Source organism: Drosophila eugracilis, unplaced genomic scaffold (genome assembly GCF_018153835.1).
Source record: "Drosophila eugracilis isolate 14026-0451.02 unplaced genomic scaffold, ASM1815383v1 contig_124, whole genome shotgun sequence".
NCBI lineage: Eukaryota > Metazoa > Arthropoda > Insecta > Diptera > Drosophilidae > Drosophila > Drosophila eugracilis.
In genome coordinates, this window is record NW_024572029.1 from 799,315 (window position 1) to 822,413 (window position 23,099).

Genomic DNA, 23,099 nt, shown 5'->3' on the forward strand with positions numbered 1-23,099 from the left:
TGGGGGTGCAAAACTACTGTTATTTTTCGTTTCGCTTTGTCCCCTCTCTTCTCCTTCTCCTATTTTTTTTTTGTCTTCTCTCCTCTTTGTCCATGGGCAAGCGCAAAAAGCAAATGAAAAATATTAAAAACTATTGATGAAGCACATTCGAAAGAGAGGCAAATGACTCGGCCAGAAAGAGAGGGCCAGTTAGACCCAGCGAGAGACGGCATGCATGCGTGTGTGTGTGTGTGTGTGTGTGTGTGCGGGTGGACATAACGGCATAAATGAGGCTTTAAGCTTGTTAACAGCCAACGCGGCAGCTCTGCCAACGCCGCAGTCGAAAAGTTTTTAGTATAAGTTACGAAAACTAATCGTGTGTGGAAGCGAGGCAGCTAGAGGGGACAGTGAAAGAGAGAGTAGGATAGAGAGGGTATGATGACCTCACCAAAGTTAATATGCAATTTTTCGCGACCATTTCCCTTTTCACATATTTTACGGGTTAATTACACCGAATTTTCGGTGAATGGTATTCCTTATTTAGGGTGGACCATAATGCGGGCATGGGTAAACATGGGGAATTTATCAAAGTGAAAGTTATTTAGATAGTTTCAAAGGGTCAGTTAACAAAAGTATTTGGATGCTAAAAAGAGTTATTTATTTTAATTCTTTTTTTATTTTTAAGGAATATAGAAGATATATATATCTTATTCATTTTATACCTATATTATCCAATCTTCGATCAGTAACGATTTAAAATATAAGCCTAACGGCAATTTCCTTATCTTTAATCAAAGAAAGATCAACCAGTTCTTCAATAAGTTATATCTTTAACGATTTGGAGTGTGAAATGTAATTTAAGCAAAGTAAATGAAAATAAACATGGCTAGAGTCTCGATTTCCATTTCTCCACCCCTTGGCCTCGAGTCCATCGTCCGCATTCATTGGCAGGACGAATCAATTTTAGCCCGGCTATGTGAACTTACCTGGTCCCGAGCACAACTGTACCGGGCACGTCTGTATCGAATCCTTTGGCGCACTCGTCGCGACATGGCAATCGCTCTAAACAAACACAAAATGCAATAAATTCTGAAATGCCAATTCAGGTATGAGGTCTATCGATTATGGGCCCAAAAATCGCATTCGCAGACGGACAAAGGAGCAAAAAGCCGGGCTTTTCCCATAGTCGGATCGTCCTTTGAATGTGTGTGTGTGTGGTCCCGCACTCCAGAGCACACACACGCATGGCCAATAGATATACGCATTGATATAGTTCCGTAAACGGGGAATCCCAGACAGATCGGGACTGGGCTGGAGAGTGTGGCCAACGGGAGGAAAACCTGGCCAACCCGTGTGTCTACTGAGGCTGCCGAGGAATCGAATCCGTATTCGAATCCTCGAGTCCGAGTTCACGAGTCCGAAAACGAACCCAAAAAGGTGTGTGGAATCGAGCGGCCTTCTGCTGCCCCTCCAGTTTTTTTTCCCTTTTGTTAATTAAGTTTCGTTTGTTTTGCGAGAGCCCTCCGAGACCGCACCGTTGTCGTATTTGAACTTTGGCCAGGACACGCCAGGATGAGCACGAAAATACCACACACAGAAAATAAAAATTGTATAGAATTTAGAAAGTCTGACTAAAGTTAGTCAGTTGGTTAGTTAGTTGTCAGTAATTGAGTGAGATATCAAAGTAAGTTTAGGTACTAGCCTTAGATATTTTCTTTTCTGATTTCTGTGAATTTTTAATTGCTATGAAGCAAATAGTCCATTAGGTTTTCATTTATTAGCTATTTATTTAGATAATTGAAAACATTTTTTAAACTCATTAATCCCAATATTTGTAGCATACCTAAAAGGCGTTAGCTTGAAAATATTACTTAACAACCTAAAAAATAGATTAAAATTCATCTAAAAGTTTAAACCTTTTCAAGGATTTTTATATTTTTAAAAGCCTATGCTCCTCTATCAGTAAATATATGTAGAAAAGAAATAATTATTGGTTAGGTATTATATTACTTTCTTTTAGTTATTTATTACAGTGTATATATAGGGGCAGAGAATTAGAAAAATGTGGCCATATGAAGCAGGTAAATGAGATTTTATTTTATTTGAGACTGCGCCATGCGGGTGTTCAGTTTATTTTGAATGGGTTTGAAGCTTTGGTTAACTCCATTATGCTTGAATCCCCTTTTTGAAAGCAGCTGAGAAAACTCTAGATATTTTCCCTCAACTAAATTTAGGATCATCTTCCTCTATAATCGATCCCAATCGATACCCATTACGGGCAGTAACTCGCTCGACTAAAAAAAAACCATTGATTTTGTTTGGCAATAAAAACTGCAGCTAAAACTAAACGACAGGTGGGGTGACGGGGAGGTTACTTTGTATTAATAACTTGTCAGTGTGCAAATGACATGGGAGGAAGTTACCAACTTTAGCGCCCTTGGGCCAAGCAATCTAAACCAACTTGATGGGAGCCAAGCTGTAACTCCATTTACTCGATTCGGGCCAGGCCAACGCCAACATCTTCGCATCTTAGCGTGGCCTCAAGTCTGTGTTGGCCAAAAAGAGGGAATATGTGTGTGGTAATAGAGTAATAGAGCAAAATATGGCCCAAACTAAAAAGATTTAATTCATGGCTGTTAGTCGAACTTGACTTTATTTTGTTGGTGTTTTTCTATGTTTCTTTTTTTTCATGGCGGAAGATACAAATCATATTTTTTGGCATGCTGTTTTGGTTTTTGTAATTACTTTTTTGATTCTGTTTATGCACAGAAAGAAAATTGTCTTAATATTTTACTTTATTTATTACATATATTCAAACTTCGATTCTTTTGATTGATTTTCCTTGATTAAAGCATAATTTGTCTTACAATTTCGTCTCAATTTTCGCTTTATTCTTTCAAGCATTTTTACTTTTCTTTCTACTTATCTACTTTCCTCCAACTTGACCAGATTTCTTAGCTCATTTTTGGCCACTTTAGACGACGTTGTCGAAGTTCATCACTTCAAGGTCGAGCAGATGAAGTGGAAGAATAAAACAAACTAGAATGAAATGAAATGAAATAAAATAAGATAAATAAAAGTGGTAGATATGGCCGAGAACGCCCCCGCATTTGAATCCATATCCTTCCCACTGGCCAGCTCCATCTCCATTTTAGCCATCTCCAATGCAGCCATGTTGACCTAATTTTTTAACCCTCTGACGTTTGTTTGTCTGTCCGTTTGTTTGCGCAAAATGGGTTAAAACTTTTTCCCCCCTCACATCCTTTCCATCTCTGTGTGTGTGTTCTTGTAGCTTTGGGGCTGGCTGACTGCTGGGGTTAAGTTAAGTAAGGCAAACTTAACCGTCTCTGCATCCTTCGTCCTTTTCTGACCCCACGCAAAATGTCACACAATGACGCAGCGCTAAATGGCAGTCGCAGTAAATGCGAAAGGAGTCGGTGGCGGCGGGGAGGGATTGGTGAGGTGGTGGTGGTGGTGGTTGAAAGAATGTCAGTGTCTTTCAAGGATTCGTAATACCCCCCCTTGATCCAGCGCTACTTCGTCCATCCTGGGGAATATCTCCCCTTTTTCTGGTTCTGACTTTGGCGTGACAAATGCATGGGGCCAATGGGCAATGTAATAGAAAAAGTTAAATTAGACGCACTGACATGGGTTTTCTTATCTAAATCGAAATGGGGTATTTAATAGTTATAGATTAGTTGGTACTATTTATTAAATGAAGTTAAGATAATTAACTAAATAAATATTTATTTTTTAGACCCATCTACTATCTCATCTAAGTATTACTACATTCCTATTTTTGTGGCTTTTAGGATTGTGACGGACAGAATGGATTTAGGACTTGAGGTTTGGGTTTTGGAATGCTTTTGAGACAATGGGGATTCTTCTGGGAAGTGCGTCAGTGTTCTGACAAACCAATTAAATTTTTGGTTTTTTTCTCAAACCATTTGGTTGCCATTGGCTAACTTTACTAAAAACTATTTTGGGGATAGTTAAATAGTAAATACTTAACCCCATTAGACTGTGGTTCTCCCTTCAGATCTTATACCCATCCTTTATCCTAATTTCTTTCCACTGTCCAACTGCATTTGTTGCGTCACTCATTACGTCATCGAGTGCATTCTTCAATCTACTCCTCTAACTTAAAACCAACCAACTTCACCTCCCGCTGGAAAAAAAAAGAAAGAAGGAAAAACCCTTCATCATCCCCATCTCCAATGCCATGTTCATCTGCAGACCCATCATCATCATCATAATCGCGATTAAATTGCAATTTTTCTCACTTAAAGAACGTAATTCGCTTCGAGCCAACAATAATGACGGCCAAGTTAATGTTTTGCTTACCACATTCATTTCAACTCGCAGCAACTTTGGACACGGAATGAAAACAAAATAGGAGTGAATACAACGGAATGGCAGTAAAGTCGGAGGGGGCGTTCTTCAAAAAAGCGAGGGGAATGCAAGATGGGAGGGTGGTGAAGTACTGATGTGGGAAGGTGCGGAACATAATTAATAACTCAATCCAAGCGGAAACCCTAAGACAGGCATTCAGTGCAGTTTAGTTCAGCTCAGTGGAGTTTGAGTTGCACTTGATTCTCTAGGCTTAGTACTGAGAAAAATTATTATGGGAATTTCTGTGATATTAGAAATGGGATACCTAATAATATTTTAGGATATAACGATTATATTTTATATACGCTATGAAAAGTAATTAGATGAGAAGAAGGTAAAGTTAGATATTTTAATTTTGATTTAATTTTTTTATGTCTTCATTGTGTTTTAATCTTGATATCATATTCAATGTAATCTTACTTTAGGATATAACTTTTTAACAACTACTTTTCATGTTTTAAGGAGAAGAAAATAATTTCATAAGATAGTATTTCGTTTACTGAGTCGTTAGGGTCGAAGTTTGTTAGGCTAAGACTAACTTACACTTCAGCTATTTTTTCTAAGAACATCTTCTGTTATTATTGTTCCTAAAAGATAGTCTTTGGGTTGTTTCCTTCTCATATTTCTACTTAAATCTTCTAAAATCTAAAAGAAATCTTAACTTTTCCCACCTAAAATAACCTATATACTTAAATCGCAGTGTATAGTGTGTGTTTCATGGCTAAATTCTGTTGTTGTTCGCACTCTGCGTTTATGAAGTGCGTGATCGACTGGGCGTTAGGGTTGGGAGGGGGGTATGGTTGCAATAGACCTCCGCTCAGACCTGTAATCCTCGTGAGCGGTCACGAGATAATGGATACTAGACCCACGCACACGCCGAGGTGGCAATTAAATGCGGCAAGACAGCTTGAAAAAGGCGGAAGCGTTGCTGCGCTCTTGACGCACACTCATTGCGGTCTCAACCTGTGATTATAAAATCCAGCTAAGACCTGGCATACCCTTCTTACCAGGCCCTACTACACACATCTTTGCTAAAAACAAAACAGATAGAGAAATCCCCTTTTGGGCTGGGACTGTAATTAGCACTGGGAGACATACTGGTAGACACCGAGTGCGTCTAACGGAGGAGGGATTTGTATAGTAAGTACAGTGAGCACTCGCTGGCAAGCGCCTTAGGGCCGTGGGCGTTTTCTGATAGGCGTGTTTGATTGTTCAATCATAAGCGGCTGGCCATAATCACAGTGCTTCCAAACTGCTCTGTTTGCCTTGGCAATTAACCGGGCCAAGATCCCCTAAAGATAGTGCAGATTATTGGGATCTTAAGTGGGTACGTTTGGCGGGGGCTGATCATGATAAACGGCCGATGGATGGTTTTATAATGGATCTAGCCGTAGGCTAAATATGAATAGAAAAAACGCACGAATGAAGGGTTGTTATGGGGAGTTAAAGTGATGAAATTAAAGAATTTACTGGTGTATAGTTATGGTTTACTTTAGGGGAGTATGGAAGCTATAGGGGAATGGAAACCCTCCAAGAACCAAATACTATTATAGAAATTATTATAAATTATTAAATTTCACTTTTTAATGTCTTAAAAAAGCATTGCCCCATAAACATCAAGTGAGATGTGGCATGACAGCAGCTGTCGCCAATTGGAATTCCCTCGATTGATACTGTTGCCAGAAATTATATCAGCCAAAAACTTAAATGCCGCAACCAGTGGCACTTTTAGAGAAAGAAATGCACTTCCAATAGCTCCATATATATAACGATATGAATACATATATATAACTTGATGTTTATGTGTATATATATCCGTATGTAGATGAGCATTTAACGCGCCGCTTGCATGTGAAACGAACAAGTTGCTGCTTGGGACCTCCAGCTGCACCTGCAATGCATTTAATTGCTGTTAGAACTTGGCCACAGAACTTGGCCATAACGGCTGATCTACCCCCTTCCGGAACCCGATTCCATGGTATACCTCTCGTCTCATCTCCCCCCTCCTCTACCCAGTATCCCAACCGATGATGATGAATTGCATTTTGCACACTTTAATTGGATGAATGTGTAATTAAGTTGTGTGCCAGTTCATAAATTGAATGCAGTTCTCCAGCTCGCAGATCTCGCAGAAATGCAAACTGCCAGTCGTATTTTTTTTTTTCTTATTTTGCTTTTTTTCTTTTAGCCGTCTGAAGCCTGGTTTTGGCCACAATTTCCGTGAAATCTTCAAATCAAACAAGACACATGCGTTGCGCATGCGCATTGTCCACTGCCATCTGCACCACGGCAACACCGCAGCCACGCAAGTCCTGTTGAGGCACTGAGAGAAAAGGTGGAAAAGAAGGGGTTAGTGCTTAAAGTTATAGTTAATCAATCCATTCCAAAATCTAAAAAATAGAGTCGTTTTTCAAGGTTTTAACATGTTTAAGGTTAAGTTATTGCCTTCTACTACAAAGGCCTTAGTTTAGGATTATAGTCAGGACTTAAAGTTGTTTTTTCTCAGTGTCCAGTGGAGGGTGACCCTGTCCAAGGGTAAAAGGGGGGTCAGGAGAAGTTAGCGCTCAGCAGAGGGGGACATCTTGGGCCACCTTGCTGGATGTTCGCTGCTCACTGAGCCGTCGTCATCGTCGCGTTCAACTTCGTGTTCATTAACGCTTTGCCCATTAAACTTGAGGACTGGTTCTCCTGACCCCTCCTCCGGTGTCCTCCTTTTTATCCCAACAGAGTCACCAGTCCTGCTGCCCTCCACCACCACCACCACCCATCTCGTCCTGCTGTTCGTCAGTCACCCGGCTCCAGTGCTTTTCGGAAAGCGTTTAATCGCATTTACATAGATTAGGCAGAATTTGTGTGAAATTGAAACTGAGCGAATGCTAAAAAAATAATAAAATAAAAAAATAAAATAAAATAAAAGAGAAAAAGTGAAGAAGCGAAAGAAATAAATAAATAAAAGGCGTGCAAAGTGCGAAGATTACAGAAAACCAGGTAATTTCTGGGGTAGAAGGAGTAGCTAAATTGTGATTCAGGATTATAAGGGGTAAAAAATGTTATATAAAATAAGGAAAAAATTTAAAAAATAATAATAGTGCATTGGTCGATTATTTCATGTATAACATATAGGTATGAAAACCATCTTAAGTTTAAGTTTAATCTTGACATGTTTCCTATATTTAACTTACATAGTTCTCATCATGTTAAATAATTTATCGTTACATATTTTATTCCAATAGTATTCCATTATGTTTATATATTTATGAACTTATTAAATAGTTTTTAATTATTCATTTTTATATATTCCTTCCCAATTTTCTTGATAGACACTCGTACGTATATATTTTTGTACCATTTTTCGCTGTTGCAACTACTCAAGTCGTCCTATCAGTTCCTCTAATTCTTTCCATTTGGCCCTCCAATCTTTAGTGCATATTTTCCCGATGCTTACTTCTTGTTCATTTCGTTCTGGCATTCTTTTATTTCGGCTTTCGTTTCTCTATTTTTTTACTGTCTTTTTTTATCACAACCCAAATTTCTTCATCAATTAAGAACATCAACGAGTCGCTGGGAAAAGCGGCGAGGGAAAATGTGCAGCATCGAACCAGAACAAAGAGTCGAAAAACAAGCCAAGAAATAAGACCAGAAATGGGTAAGGAGAGGGCCGGGGAAGTGGCACCGTAGATGGGTGTTGGAAAATGGCGTCTATGCCTGTCCATACTTGTTATTATCCTTCGAGTCGAGGACGCTGACACTTTTTCGTCATTACTGTTAAAAGCGTTAAGGCAAAGGACGAAGCGAACCCAACAAACAACAAAATGAAAAGAGTTTTATCAGGCAAAATAAAAGGAAAACAGCCAGCAAAAAAAAAGTAGAAAAAAACCGAAAAGGCGACGGAGAAAAATAAGAAAAGAAAATATAAGGAAAACTGCAAGGAGCTGGCATAAAATCTCTGTAGGATCTAGGGGCCAAGAAGGCGGGTTGCCGGGCAGGATGTTTTGTTGGCCAGGGTGCCAAAAATTGAGGTTATCGCTGAGCAACGGCAGGACGTTAAGGACGAGAAAAAGACGTTCACTAAGAGAAATTGGGTGTGAAATAGTTAGTTGATGTATTGTGAAGTTATATAAACTTAGGGGGGGATTTCTTTTGGGTGAGTTTTCCTCTATTTTCCAAAATATAGATTTGGAACGTAATTCTTATAGAAGTTTTGGAATAAAAAATACATTCAATTTATATACAATTTCTACTAAATTGGATAAAACTATAAAAAGTTTATTTCTTTAAAAAGAAAACCTTATATATATTTTGGCTGTGCCTCAGGAAGCGTCACCCAAAGGAGGTATAGACCTGCCTTCCTGCTGCATGCGGGACAAAAATGCCAAGGCGCGTGGGTCGGCATGTCCTTCATCAGGCTCATCAGGACATGAAGACGGAAAGACGGACAGACCGACGGACGGACGGAGGCAGCTGCAGCTTCAGCGGGATTCTCGTCGTCGTCGTCGTCGTTCTCGTCTGTATACCAAACCATCATACCAACACACCAAGAGAGTCCTGCGTGCTGCACGCGTCGTTGCGCTTAAATGCCAAAATGCAGTTCCCCCCTTTTGCCATTGCAATTTTTCCTTATTTCTGGCGGCGCCCCCGAAAAAACCCACTGATTGCCGTTTTTCCAGGCATGCCCACTCCATCCTGAAATGAAAACCCCAAGCTCTCCTCCATACACACATCTTACAACGCAAAACGAGTGACATTTTCCAATGGTATGGTTTGGGTATAAGCTTTTTGTAGTGGGTTTGACTTTCTTATCAGGGGGTTGTGAAAATTTCCAAAGGGAATTTTCCGTAATATGGTTTTTGAGCTGTCTTTTCTCATTTTGAAACATTTTTTTAAGTAATGTCTAGGTTAAAACTACGAAATTAAACATTTTGAAATAAGATTTATTAAATCAAACAACACTTTAATTACCTATTTTAAATGTAAAAGTTTCCTTTAAATCTTAGTTAATAGATGATATATAAGTTAGCAAAAGGAATCGGTTAGTTGTTCATTTATTTTTAGAGAAGCTTGGCTTTTATTCCCTTATTTTTATGTGGGAGGACGTAAAGTTTTTCCCAAGTTTTGGCAGAGATTGATGAATTTTGATGATGTTTACGCGCAAAAGGAGAATTTTTCTTCAGCTGCATTTGTAGGTCTTCCTTTGCACTCATCCTCCTCGCTTTCTCTGACCCACCAACTCCCCTATATAGATATAGATATATATTATATATATACTTGCATTTTTTTTAAAAGGAGTTTTGTAGCTGCAGCAGCGGCATCCTTGAAATAACCTTAATCCCCAGCACGAGGGGCGAAATGAATGATGTTCTGCGGGAGGCGAAATGGAGATGAAGATCCGCGACCCTCGTCGTCGTCGTCGTCTTCATAGTTGTTGTTGTTGTTGTTTTTGGTGTCAGCGGCCTGCATTCCTTGAGCTGCCACGCCAACACTCCCCTCCCCGCCGCTGCTTTATGTTTCAAGGATATCGTTTCATTTTTTACCCCACATTTTGCGTCTTCGGTGTCGTCGTTAGATTTTCATTTTCATTGCAATTTCATTTGGTTGCCGCACGAAACGCAACGCAAAGTGGCCAGGACCCTTCGCAGTTATGCCATGACACCCATCATTCCCCCCCAACCTCTTCTTATTTGTCTGCCCCCTTTTTGCCACCCCTTGTGTCCTTCGGTGCGTGTGCAATGCAAGGACGCATATTAATATCCTTACTTAGCTGCATGAAATGTGCTTAGCACGTTTCCACACTTTCCATCGCCTCCCCAAAACATTTTCCTTCCCTGTCACTTGAATAGGTAAAAGAGGAGGGCGGAGGAGATGTCAAAAAGGGGGGTTTAAGGTTTCGCATCATTTTGTATAGGGGTCCCAAGAAGCTGCAGGACTTTCCTTGTTCGTTTTTTGTTCTCGATTACCAAAAAGGGGGCGAAGCGAAAAGGCCTTGGATTTATTAAAGCTATTCAAAGAGGTTGCAAGATTTGAAATTACTTAAAAAAGATTTTGAAACTACGTAAGAAACTATATTTAATTGGAATTTAATTGGGGTTTATTAACTATTATATTGGTTATTATATGAATCCATAACTTAAGTTTTATGGGTAATTAATTGTGAAAAATAAGTTAAATTAGAAACTTGAGGATATTTCTTGTAATTTAAGTTAATTTCAAGCGAGATTTAGTATTGATTAAAAAAAAAAACTAAATTAATGATGAGTCTATAAAGTATATGTATAAAAAAAAAAAATATATTAATGTAGTATATGCACATTTTACGCAGTTAGTGCCCAAGTAAAACACATTTGGTTCGCTAGATGGCGCTATCCGCTAGCTCCTCTTTCGGCCAGCAATTAGTTCCATTATGACTTCCGGTGCCCGGTGACCATTTATTTGTTTGTATTAGGATAAATAAATTAAATTAGAAACTTGAGGAATTTTAATTTAACTTAAATTAATTTCTAATATTTTAACTTTATCTTTGGACAAGCAAGGTTTAGTTTTGATTTAGGTTGTATAAGAAACTACAAATAAATCTAAGTAAAAGTTTAAGAATAAAACAATGAGAGTCTATAAAGTATGCGTAAATATAATATAAAGAATAAGACAAAACTAAAAATATATTAATATAGTACTTAGAAAGTATACTTCCTAATTTCCTAAAAATCACATTAACAATTTTGATATGCCCAAGGAAAACACATTTAGTCCTCTAGATGGCGCTGTCCTCTAGCTTCTCTCTCGGCCAGCAATTAGTTCCATTATGACTTCCGGTGCCCGCTGTCCATCCATTTGTTCTACTTGCTTTTCTTGTTGTATTTTGCAAGGACCTCAAAAGAATATCACTCATACCACATGTGAACCCGGGGACGCCAATGGCAATCGATGAGAGGCTGCACTAGCTGCACACACACACAAGCACAGCAACATGCAACAAGGACAACACAAAGACGACGTTTATGCAACAGTCATTCGCTGAAAATGGCAGGCCAGGGAGAAAACAACAAAGAGTGTATTTGTGGGTGGGGGGAGAGTGGTAGAAACTAGGAAAGAAAAAAATGCCAGGAAGGAAAGGCAAAGGAGGAGGAGAAGGAGTGCAAAAAAAAGTCGCTCTGGAAATGGCATGAAAATGAAAACCTACCAAGAGCTGCAAGTGGATGCTTTCTGTGTGTGCACTTTGATGCTCTTATTGCGTTTGCCATACCCATACCCATACACCCACACACCCATACACACAGAGCAAATCAAATGAAACACCAGGAAAAACACAGACAAGGGAAATTTCGAGGAAAAGCGGGAAAGTGCGGGAAGAAATTGAGTGCCGCCCATGCAATTTGCAGTTATTGCCCCAAAGCATCGCAGCGCACAAAAAATACAACAAAAATAAAAAAAATCGCCCCCAAAAAAGCCCCCAGAAAAAAAGGACCCCCTTCTTTGGCAGAGGCTTTCATTTCGTCAGGATGGAAATGTGAATTCGTTTTTGGTATTTCGTCGTTTTTTTTTTTATATTTTTCTTGCTATGCTTTTGCCAAAAAATCTCCAACCGGACGCAGTTGGTCAGCTAAAATCCCACTCCCCCTCACACACACAGCCAAATATGCACGCTGGAAAAGTGCAAAAGAAAATGTAAATGAAAAGAGCGTGTGTTGCGGAGGGAAATAGGAGAGAAGAGGGGATAGAACAGAGTGAAACACACGAAACAAAAAGAAAGAAACTAATTCGATTAATCATCAGGCCAAAAGGCAGCAGCAGCAACATCAGAAGCAGCAGCAGGCAAAAGGCATCCTGCCAGGTCCTGCCAGCCAGACAACAACACAAAAAATAAAAAAAAAATAGGGAAAAAACTAAATGGAAAGGACCCAAGACCCACACAGAGATACTCACAGATACTTGCAACCCATTGCAGCTGAACGGCAATTGTTGTTGTTGTTGCTGCTGCTGCCGCCGCTGCTGTTGATGACTGACTATAACACCCAACCACCCACTGAACGATGGGGTTACCTCCCATTCCATTTTCCGATTCTCGACAAGCTGAAAAAAATGAAGGGAGTTTCGGAAAAAAACAGAGGAAGGCATTTTGGGTGGACAGCAATCAGAGACACAGGAAGACGCATCGATGTAACACGGAAAATACCCTCACTACGGAAAGTGTACAACTATTAATATTTGAAATTAAGTTTCTTATTTAAAAAGATCTTAACTTTATAAAAAAAATACCTAAGTTTGAATTTTTCAATTTAAAACTTTCAAATGAATATATTTTAGTTATTTAAAAATAGTTTACTGCAGAAATTAGTGTATATTAAGTAGGATTTTATAATAGATCAGATATTAAGCTTATTTATGAAGTGTTTCTGATCATGAACCCCCTTTTATGGTTACTTTTTAAAGAAAATTTGGGTACCTAACATTCCACTTGAGCCAACTTAATGACCAATTGCTTATACCCCTTTTGCTGCATTGGATTCCCTTTTCGAGTTCTTGTGGGTGTCCTGGTTGATGCGAAGGCGTTGCTACTGACGCAGCACCACTCCCCAAGCGACCCATGCCCCACTGCATCTGCTGCACCACTGGGTGGCCTGTCCCTGGCTTGGCCTAAACACCACTGACTCCACTGGTGATGCCGCCAACACCAACCCATCCGGATTCAAACCATACACGACGCATGCACAGAGCCATCATTCGAGTGTGGCATGTGTGTGCAACTGTGGGGGGGGTTTCTAGGGGGATGGGGAGCCAAGCCGGATGTCAGTGTTTGAACTGACCAATCTGCAGGCATATATTGCAATAGGCGCAAGCTGCAGGGTGCAGGGCTCACAGTGCGTATGCGCAATGCCTGTTAGTCAGGTAGAAGAGGAACACAAAAAGTTGAAATTGTAGTTGGGAAGCAATTGGGCAAAATAAGGGGATATAAAATTAAAAACAAAATATTAACAATTATTAGGTTTTATTCAAACATGCGATTCATAAAAATATTTTATTAGTTTTAGAGTTTGGTAATATTAATAGAAATAGAAAACCATTTCTATTTTCTCGAATATGTAGTGTTCGAAACATTATTTACTTACGTTTTTGATAGTATAGGCTTCAATATGTTAACTATTCTCTACTATAGCCAGATTCTTTAATATGTCGTTTTAAGATTTTACACTTTTTACAAAGATATTTATTATTCTCCTTGAGATAATCTTTGGAATATATTCTAATATAAAGACAAACTTATGTCAATTATTACAAAACAAAAAGGTTCTTCTATAGATATGCACACTTTATATTTGAGTCCACATTTTCCATCTACTAAACTAAGATATTCCTATAAAACTTAAGTAACATATAATTCACTTGACCAGTTCTTAATGCTATTTTTCCTTTGTGAAGTCCAGCATTGAAAGCTGATATTGAAAGCTAGTAGTTGTTGTGTGTCTGTGGAGCTAAAACTAGGGGGCTGGGGCCATGCAATTAGTCTAATTGCTAAGCATGCCAGGCCTGGCTATTTCCATTTGCATTCCCGTCCAAATCTGGCCAAGACAGATCGAAGAGCCAGCGCAGGCAAACTGGCGCTAATCGTTCAAACGAAATCAGCAACAATTCATTTGCACAACAAGCGCCCAGCCAGCCTCTCAGTTCAGTTTAGTTCAGTTCCATTTTCAGAATTCGAGGAGCAGGGACCCCAGTTACTCTGGATACAAGTATCCTCCTCTGCACAGTATCCAGTATCCTCTCGAGTACCCCAACCAAGTCCAACTGGCAGGCACAGATTATCTTAATTCACGTTGTGGGAGACTAATGAGTCCAAACCGTCGAGGAAGTGGAAGTGGAAGAATATCCAGCGAAAACAAACGTGAGGCCTTTCTCTCAATCTCAAGCACAGCCTCAGACAGCCCCTCTCATTTTGTATGTGGGTTGGGTTGTTCCACATCTTCTTATTCTTCTTTTTTTTTTTTTTGGGTTTTAAGTTAGGATTTGTTGGAACGTTCCATTGGACGTTCATCCATCGTGCCACTTCAACATGCGTGCGTTCTGCTGTTTTGAGTGCCGTAGTTCTCGAATATCTTGTGGAAGCTGCGTCTTTAATTGAATTAGTGGGACCAGTCAGCCAATCCCTCGAGCACTGACAGAAGTTGTTAGGAATGAACATACTTATTAAAAAATTGTATGGGGATATTCTTTGGTCAAAACTGTCTTGAAGTTTTTAACCATTTTTAAAGATTTTATTAAGTTTAAACTTGAAAGTACTTCAAGGGAAATCTTTTAAAATTGTAAAATATCCATTAGCGCCACATTTTCTCTATGTGTAAGATGGTCCTCAGCTCTCAGCGATCTGTGCGTTTCAAAATCGCATTAATTGTGCGCGAGTTCCCGAACTCGCATCGCGATTGCCGGGCGATTCTGAGCCCCTTAACCCGCCAATAGCCCCTCCTGGTTGGTTAGCCATGGCCTTATCTGGGCGAACGCGTTGTGCGTTGCTTGTGACGCCTTGTGTCGCTTTTAATTAAGCATAAATTTCATCACACAAGATACGAGATGCAGTTGAAAGGGGCACGCAGTTGGTATTTTTTCTTTTTTTTCTTTACTTTTTTATTTTATTGATGTTGCAGCAACATGCAGAGCGGTCGGTTATGGCAGCTGTTTTCCTTAGCAGAGACAGAGATCCCCAAGAGAGAGAGATCTCCGGAGGGAGACATTATGACAGCCGCCTAATTGATTGAGCCATTTCACTTGCTGGCCCGAAAACTTTGCGTCTTGAAAAGACGGGGCATCCATGCCCCGCCGTCAACTTTCTTTGAGGGGACCTCTGTCGTTTGTCAACCGTCCGCACACAGATTGCACAGCTGCCGGGGAGTTTGGCCAAGACAAATGGAGCGCCATTATAGTTGGCCAAGAGCAAGTACCAAGAAGTTGCAAGTTCCAAGTACCAAAAGCCAAGAACCTAAAACCAAGAACCGCGCCTGGCGGGAGCCACGTCCTGCGGTCAGTCGTTGAGTAGAGCCGGTCCCCCAGGCGAGCCATTATCACTGTCTTTGGTCATCGATTAAGTTATCGGGGAATCAATGTCTTCTATATATTCTTTTCTATACTATTTTGACCGATTTCTATAAAAACCTCAGACCTATCAGAAAGTGGCATAATCTGTAAATATTTGCAGTTCAGTTACCTATTTATCTATTTATATAATACCCATAGAGTTAATGTTATTACTGCTGGTAGTACGTCCTTTCTACGTTATCAATCCCCCCTTAACGTAAACCATTATTGGAAACTACATGTGAATATGAGTCAGTCATTGATTGAAGCCAATCTTTATTGAAAAAAGACAGGATTTCCGCTTTCGTATATAATATTCCCATATCGAACGACTCTTTAAAATCACCTCCAACTTCCGCTTTCCTGTTTTTTTATTTTTGTAACACGGCAAATCGTGGGTCATTGACTTGGCCAAAAGCTTTTGTTTGGTTATTGCTTTTGTTATTACAACGAGCCCTCGCGTACATGCCCACATAATCCATGGGCCACTTTTTCTTCTGCCATTCTTATTTCGGCTCGATTCGTTTTTTTCGTTAGCCGGGCTTGATAAGAGCGACAGACGCTGCCCATTCCGTGCACCTGACAAACACCTGTCTGGTCCAGGTCGTCCACGTTCTCGCGTTAGCCTGATCCTCATACTCATCCTTATCCTTATCCTCATCCTGTTTCTGTTCTTGTTCATGACTCTGGCGGCCTAGCCTGTTCTGTTCTGATTTTTTACCATCATCGTTTGAAATCGTATCGCATTTTTTTTAAGGATATTGTTTCAAATAATTCAAACTGTAAAGACACTAGGAGAAAAAGAATATTCATTAACAGTAAAAATACATTTAATAATCATATTCATATTTATTGATGCATATTAAAGTCAATACAAGCAAATGAAGGAAAATGTGTAGAAAATCCTCCAGAAAAGATAAGAAGTTTCTTTGAGTTTTTTTGATGTAGAGTCTCCTTTATTTTTATTTTAAACTACCAATTATTTATTATTAATGAAATTAGTTAGGAAAAAAACTACAATTTTAGAAACAATTTGAAGTTAGTGTAAATTTTCTTTTGAAGACCCATACAAATATTTTTGTTTAGTGCAGAATTGGCTCACTCTCCGCCTCGGTTAATGTTTGCGCCAATATTTTGCGGGCAGGTGGTTACTGGGACGGGATGGGAGGTTGCTTATCGAGTAGGTGGCTAACCAGTGGAAGCGGAAGATGAGGGTGGTAGGTATTTCGATGGTCTGGCCTGGTCAGCGTGTGGAGGCGCCTTCCATCGTTCGCCAGTGCCATCGTCGTCGTCGTCAGTGTGTCCAGTGGAGCGTGATGTCGTCTGACATTTACGGATATATGTACATGGACAGCCGATTACTCACATAGGGAGCGATCTAATGGCGGGGGTTTTGGGGGTGTCGTAGTTCGCGAATACGGACTTTGGTTTTGGACCCCGATTACCCAGTCCATTCTCCGTCCGGTTTGTGCCTCGTTTTATGTATTCCCGTATTTGCGTTTCCTCTATTTTTTTTTTGTTATTTTTTATTTTGGCTGCTATATGCGGCTCCTCCTCGAAAATATAGAGGATAACACGGAAAAAAATAGAAGAAAACTTTACTAAAAAAATTTTGTTAACGTAAAAAAGTCTTTGTTCTTGTTTTTTTTTCGTAAATGGTAGAAGGTGAGAATGTTGTGGGTGGTTTTGGTAGGTAGGTGGGTTGCTTTTTTCTTGGTATTCCATAAAAATATGCTGGCCATGTACTTGCTCTTTTGTTGTTCTCAATCTGTGGATAAAATGTAACGTTCCCTACATTGAAAAGGTTCGATTGGGTTATGATCTCTATCTAACTATTAAAGATAAATGTGAGTTGGCCATTAACTGTGAATATCTCTTTGTCAAGCAATCAAGCAATCTGTTTATATATTATAAAACCCTCAATATTAATATAATATTAAAAGGATATAATATACCTAGAAGAACAATTTATAAGTAACTTTGATTTCTGTTCTGTTAGGGTATTACCATAATGGTTTTGGCCCAGTTACCTCTCCTCCTTTAGTAGTTCCGCACATTTGGCTTTCGTTAGTCCGTTTCGGAGACTCAGACATCTCCCCCAGAGGCAGCCTCTTAACTCACACCCAATTGGCCATTACCTCTCTGATGTATCGTCAATATTTTGTACCTTTATCAAAATTAAATTCCGCCCATGAACGTGGGCGTGTGTGTGCTTGCCTATGGAGTGTGCCTCTTTCTGGGATTTCTGTTTTGTATTTTGAATTTTGCATGTCTGATGTCTGGCCGCCGCCGCCTCCCTTTCGAATGATTTGTTAAGAAGGAGTTGGAATGACATCGTTACTGTTTCACTTTAATTGCAGAACTGGCTAAAGTTCAAGGAAATCTATCAAGATTCAATTCCTAGGCCTATCACGGATTGCTCTGAAATCCCATTGGATTGTAGTCAGTACTTCAGAAGGGTTAATGGGTGGGTGTTTATAACCCCATCACGTTGTTGGGTGCAAACTGCAACCCCATTGCAACGCACGGAAATAACAAAGGCCCAGAATGCTTGATGGATGTTTTAGTCCTCGGTCCTTGGTCCTTGGTCGTTGGACGTTTTGGTTCTGATCCCGTATATGTGTGTGGTTGGGTTCCTTTTTTTTTCGGGTGGTTGGGGTGCCATTTGGTTTGGTTGGGTGGGTGTTAAAGAACGGCTCATCGATATGAGGCGCGCTGGTGGCCGCAACCAATCGCAGCGCGAATGCAGCAAATGCAAAAAAACGCAGCTACAGTGCTGACCAAAAGGCTACGCCCATGTGCCCGCCTGCGATTTGCATGCGTCGCCCAGTCATCCATCCCCCTTTTAACCCTTCGCCGGTGCAAGGGGGTTGCTTATGTGCCTTTGCCGCCGCCGCCGTCGCCGCGTGTGCACGTTAATTACTCCGCAGTGTTCTTGTTCTCCTTCTCTTTCCTTTTTTCCCCTTAGCTATCTCGCTCTATCTCTGCAAATACATATAAACTTGGGTGTGTGTGTGTGTGTGCGGATGTGTTGTGTTCATCAATTTGCCATCGATTGCAAAAAGTGAAGTCTCAATCAGTGGCAAAAGCAGCAGCTAAAAAATCTACAATGACAGTCATTAGAACCTGGAAATACCCTTTCGATACTCAACAAATTCTATGAATTTTAGAATTTTGGAATCTAAAGATTCAAAAAATGCAGAAGAAATCAAAATATAGGACGTCTTATTTTATTACAAATATTATTGTTATTATCCTTAAAGAAATAAGAATATTATTATTATTACCCATAAGGGGAAAAGCGAATCCACATAGGCCAGTCTTATTGTCTTTAACCTTAAATATTATGATTAACATACTTAGCTAAGAAATTCACTAAGTATATTAAGAGTTTTTTGGAAGAAAACTAAGCTAAATTCGTATTAAGGGTATCTTATACCCTTTTAAGAAAAATCTTCCACATAGAGGACAACGTCTCCCAATCTCAGATCGAACCCCTATATAGTATATATACCCGCTGGTCAGCCTAGTCAGAAACTAAAAATAGAGCAGTAACAAGGAGTGAGTGAGAGAGGGCGACAGTCGGCGACCCACCAACAATATGTTTCACATGCACCAATGTCCTGGGCATTTACTAGTTTTTTTCGCCTTCGTTTTTTTTTATTTTTGGTTTTTGCACCTCCCCGAACTATGTTCATCGTATTCACATATAGCCAGGCCCGATCACCACCCAGAAAATCCGCCATCCGTCCACCATCAACCATTTCCATCCATAATAATTGAATTGGAAAAAGAACCAAAGAGGTGGCGATGGGGAGTAGTAGGGTTTTGGCGGGGTCTGTTGGTTGGTTTAACGCTACGCGACCACAGGAAAATTGTAATTAAACAGGATATGATGTTGGTAAAGGTCCAAGCCGTCGTCCAGGCCATCTATGAGTGGGCGAGTGTGGCTGGATGTGATGGCTGAATAAACTTGTTGTCTCCTAATTGGGAAACCGCTGGGGCAGCTCTAGTAACAAAACCCGTACTGACAGACTTTAATTTGTCATCAAGACTAAATGAAGCGCACAAAGGAAAATAATATATGGGAATTGATGGGGGGAAAAAGAAATTTCGATTCGCAGCCGGTAGGATTCGAACCTACGCTCCCAGAGGGAATCTGATTTCGAGTCAGACGCCTTAACCACTCGGCCACGACTGCTTGCAAATTTGCTAAGATGATCTATAGAGAACACAACCTGAGGATAAAACTGCATAACAGTTAAAGTCCTTTGGGTAATTCTATTAACCGATCTTTATATTTCTTAATATTTATTTAGTATCATCAAAGGTTTTAAGCTTGCTATTCTTCAAGTGCAGCGTTAAAACTAGTACAAGTTTTCGTTAAAGTAACATGACATTTTCTTGCCCTTAGAATAAGGATATGCAAAATAAATTGCATATGCTTACCTAAACTCAAAAAGAATACGTCATTCACTTCGGTTAAATAATACAAACTTCATCAAACATAAGCCTATTTTTCTAAACAGCTAAAAAATTAACTATCATTCATAAAGTAATGCAAAAAATAACGTAATTCGCAGCCGGTAGGATTCGAACCTACGCTCCCAGAGGGAATCTGATTTCGAGTCAGACGCCTTAACCACTCGGCCACGACTGCTTCTTGTTCTTGCTGGTGTCAAATTGTCTACTTATTATTCCATTTGAACTTTACTGAACATTTCTGAGATACTAAATTTCCTGGCAGTAAATGTAAAGGAATTTACAAATAATACAAAATATAAGTGCCTATCATGGCATTTAGTTCACAGAAAACGCTTACTTTTTCAAATTTTATCTGCTTAAAAAGTGACTTAATTCTTATATATACAAAATTATGTAATAAATAATGAACATTTTACAAAAAAAAGTGTAACTTTCGACCGTGACAGGACTCGAACCTGCAATCTTCGGATCCGAAGTCCGACGCCTTATCCATTAGGCCACACGGTCAGTTGTTTCAACGTGGCTTAAGTTGCCAACAAAAGCAGCCAGCTAAGTATTCAACTTCAACTTGAAAGGATGTATTAGGAAGAAAAGATAAACCACAAACATGACTCAGCAATTAAATTGCAAATTGATTCCTAATTTTCTTTTTTACAATTAATTATATTACGGTATTAGACAAGCTACGCATTATCATGCGTTACTCATTCGCACGTATTGTGTTAAATCACGAAATCGAGCGAGAGGGCGATACTCTTTAAATTAAAGTCATTCAAGTGGTGACATAATGCTGTAAATTGTGAGAAGTGGGAAAATGTACTGGGATTATGTTTAACATTTTTAAGAAATCCAATCGTTGTCGTTTAAACTTTTTGAATAGGTTTTACAAAATAAAACTGTGACTGTAACGTGATTTAATTATTTGAAGTTGTAGTCATTAAATTGGCAATTAATTATTGAAATAATTGAATAATTATTATGACCTTTGTTTTATTTCAAAATACTATTCATCTTAGTGGATTAATCGGATTTTTTAAATTACATAACATGAAAAAAAAAATGATTCGGTTGAATATCTCAAAGTGACTTTCGATTTGTTTGCCTTTTTATTTGTATTTTTCTTCACATATATTAATACGCCTATAATACATGCGTAATAAGTAGAAATTTGAAAAAGAGGGAGATAGGGCTAGAAAGTGTGGGGTATAGAGGGAGAAAGATAGTTCAGTAGGTAGATAGAGGGGAAAGTGTTGTATAACAACAAAGCTAATCAAGCAAATCATTTTGCCATTGAACTTGAACGGTTAAACGGAAAAACAAATTAGAAAAAGCTTGTTAATATACGAAAAAGTCACGACTTTCACATGTTTGTGATTTATCCAGTGATTTTGACCTTCAAATAGACTTGTGCTTGGGAACCCTGAAGAATTTATGGACTTAGGTGGCAACTTTCTTCGCCAAGCAGTCGTGGCCGAGCGGTTAAGGCGTCTGACTAGAAATCAGATTCCCTCTGGGAGCGTAGGTTCGAATCCTACCGGCTGCGGTTAAAGATTTAACTTTTTATATCCTGAAAGTTTTTCGTTTTAATATTATAAATATGAAATTGAAAATTGTATAGATATTCAATGAGTGAGAAAAATAGTTTCATCCGCCTTAAAATAAGTTCTTTTTTGATAGTTAATAACCAATAAATTGTATAAAATGTACGTGCTATCTCAGGGCACCATTACCATGTTAAAAAACCAATATCCCACGGCTCAGTGTTGTCCTTAGGCCTCTTGCCAAATCTAGATTACCACAAAAACACAGCCCCCACAACATCTAAATCAAAAGTGAGGTCAGGTGGTTATGGGACAGGTGTAAAGCAAGCAGCCAGACAACAGATAGCCTCCTCCTTCGCCCATAACAGGCAGACAGAGTTTATTTCATATCTCGGGGAATATATTCGGGCTTAATAATTAATTTTTGGCGAGCCTCTGGCTCCGTGTCCTTTTCGCTGGAGCTGGGATAGGAGCAGGGCAGGCCTTGTGTTGAGCACAACCGGCGACATCCGTTTCAGATTTGGATCTCCATGCCACTCTCCACTCAAAGTCCGCTGGGGCCTTTGGTTTTTGCCATTGGTTTTTGTTGGTAGCTGATTAGCCGCACTTAGTGGAACGGCATTAGGCCACTTGACGAAATTAAAGGGATACTCCAGTTGTCGTCGTCCTCAGCGTCGTCGTCGTCGTCGTTGTCCGCCTCCTCGTCGTGGTTGTCCTGCTAGAGAGGTCCTCGGGCGGTCGTGTGTAACGGCGACAGCTGCTAAGACGTGCAAAATAAACAGAAATTCCTACCGAAAATATAATCCGGAAGCAGCCACATAATGACAAACGCCGTGTGCAAGCGAGACAGCAGAGGCTAGTGGGCAAGTGAGAAAGTTAGGGATGGTGAAGTAGAGTGGCTTGGAGATCCAGGACGAGACAGACAAAATGCCTTGTTCCAGCTCGAGCCGAAAAGAGGAAAAGGATTATAAAATACGACAAAAAAAAGTAAAAAGGTAACATAAGCTTTTCTCACCGAAGATTCGAATACTCTTTTGGGTTTGTAAAAGGGAAATTTTTGGGTATTATAGAGTTGAAAAAATACTTTATCTTTTAATGAAATATTAGAAAGGGATCTAGACTTTCGAAATGATGAACTATCTAAATATTACCTTAAGAAAGATAAACAGAACTTGTATTTAAACTCCGCTTTTCCTCTGTTCTTGAAATGATTTTTGATATACGATGGGGCAAGCTTCGTTCATATACAGTTGACTTTTCTGTATTTTATGAACATGTCCAAGTCTCCTTGAAACTAAATCTCTCAAATTAAGTGATTTAGTTTGGGATAGTTGCTGCCAACAATAATTTTTACACCCTCCGTGCTAGTTGATTTGATCACAATATTTTCTCATTTCTGAAAACCTTAAACAAGTATTTCCGAAAGTAAATTTTAAATTGCCCTCAGTAAGAGTATAAGCCAAATAATAAAAAGAAAAATGTTGACTCGGGGCGATGCCCAGAACCATCGACAGCGGCGTCATTTGGCGTGCATAGAAACCGTTAGTCCGGCCCCCGACAAAATACAAGTAAATATATCCCAAAAAAATGAAAACAGAAAATAAAGGCAGGCAACCGGCAGGCGGGGCGAGGGTAGCTCGAATG

General features: G+C 39.5%; 4 non-coding genes across 4 annotated transcripts; 1 reads left to right on the top strand and 3 right to left on the bottom strand.

The window, feature by feature from the left end:
- Nucleotides 1-19,548: 19,548 nt before the first annotated feature.
- On the bottom strand, nucleotides 19,549-19,630 carry Trnas-cga. Its single transcript has one exon. It is a non-coding gene; the product is annotated as a tRNA-Ser (tRNA).
- Nucleotides 19,631-20,007: 377 nt separating this feature from the next.
- Trnas-cga lies at nucleotides 20,008-20,089 on the bottom strand. Its single transcript has one exon. It is a non-coding gene; the product is annotated as a tRNA-Ser (tRNA).
- Nucleotides 20,090-20,348: 259 nt separating this feature from the next.
- Nucleotides 20,349-20,421, bottom strand: Trnar-ucg. The gene has a single exon. It is a non-coding gene; the product is annotated as a tRNA-Arg (tRNA).
- A 954-nt stretch (nucleotides 20,422-21,375) lies between these two features.
- Nucleotides 21,376-21,457, top strand: Trnas-aga. The gene has a single exon. It is a non-coding gene; the product is annotated as a tRNA-Ser (tRNA).
- The last annotated feature ends 1,642 nt before the right edge of the window (nucleotides 21,458-23,099 follow it).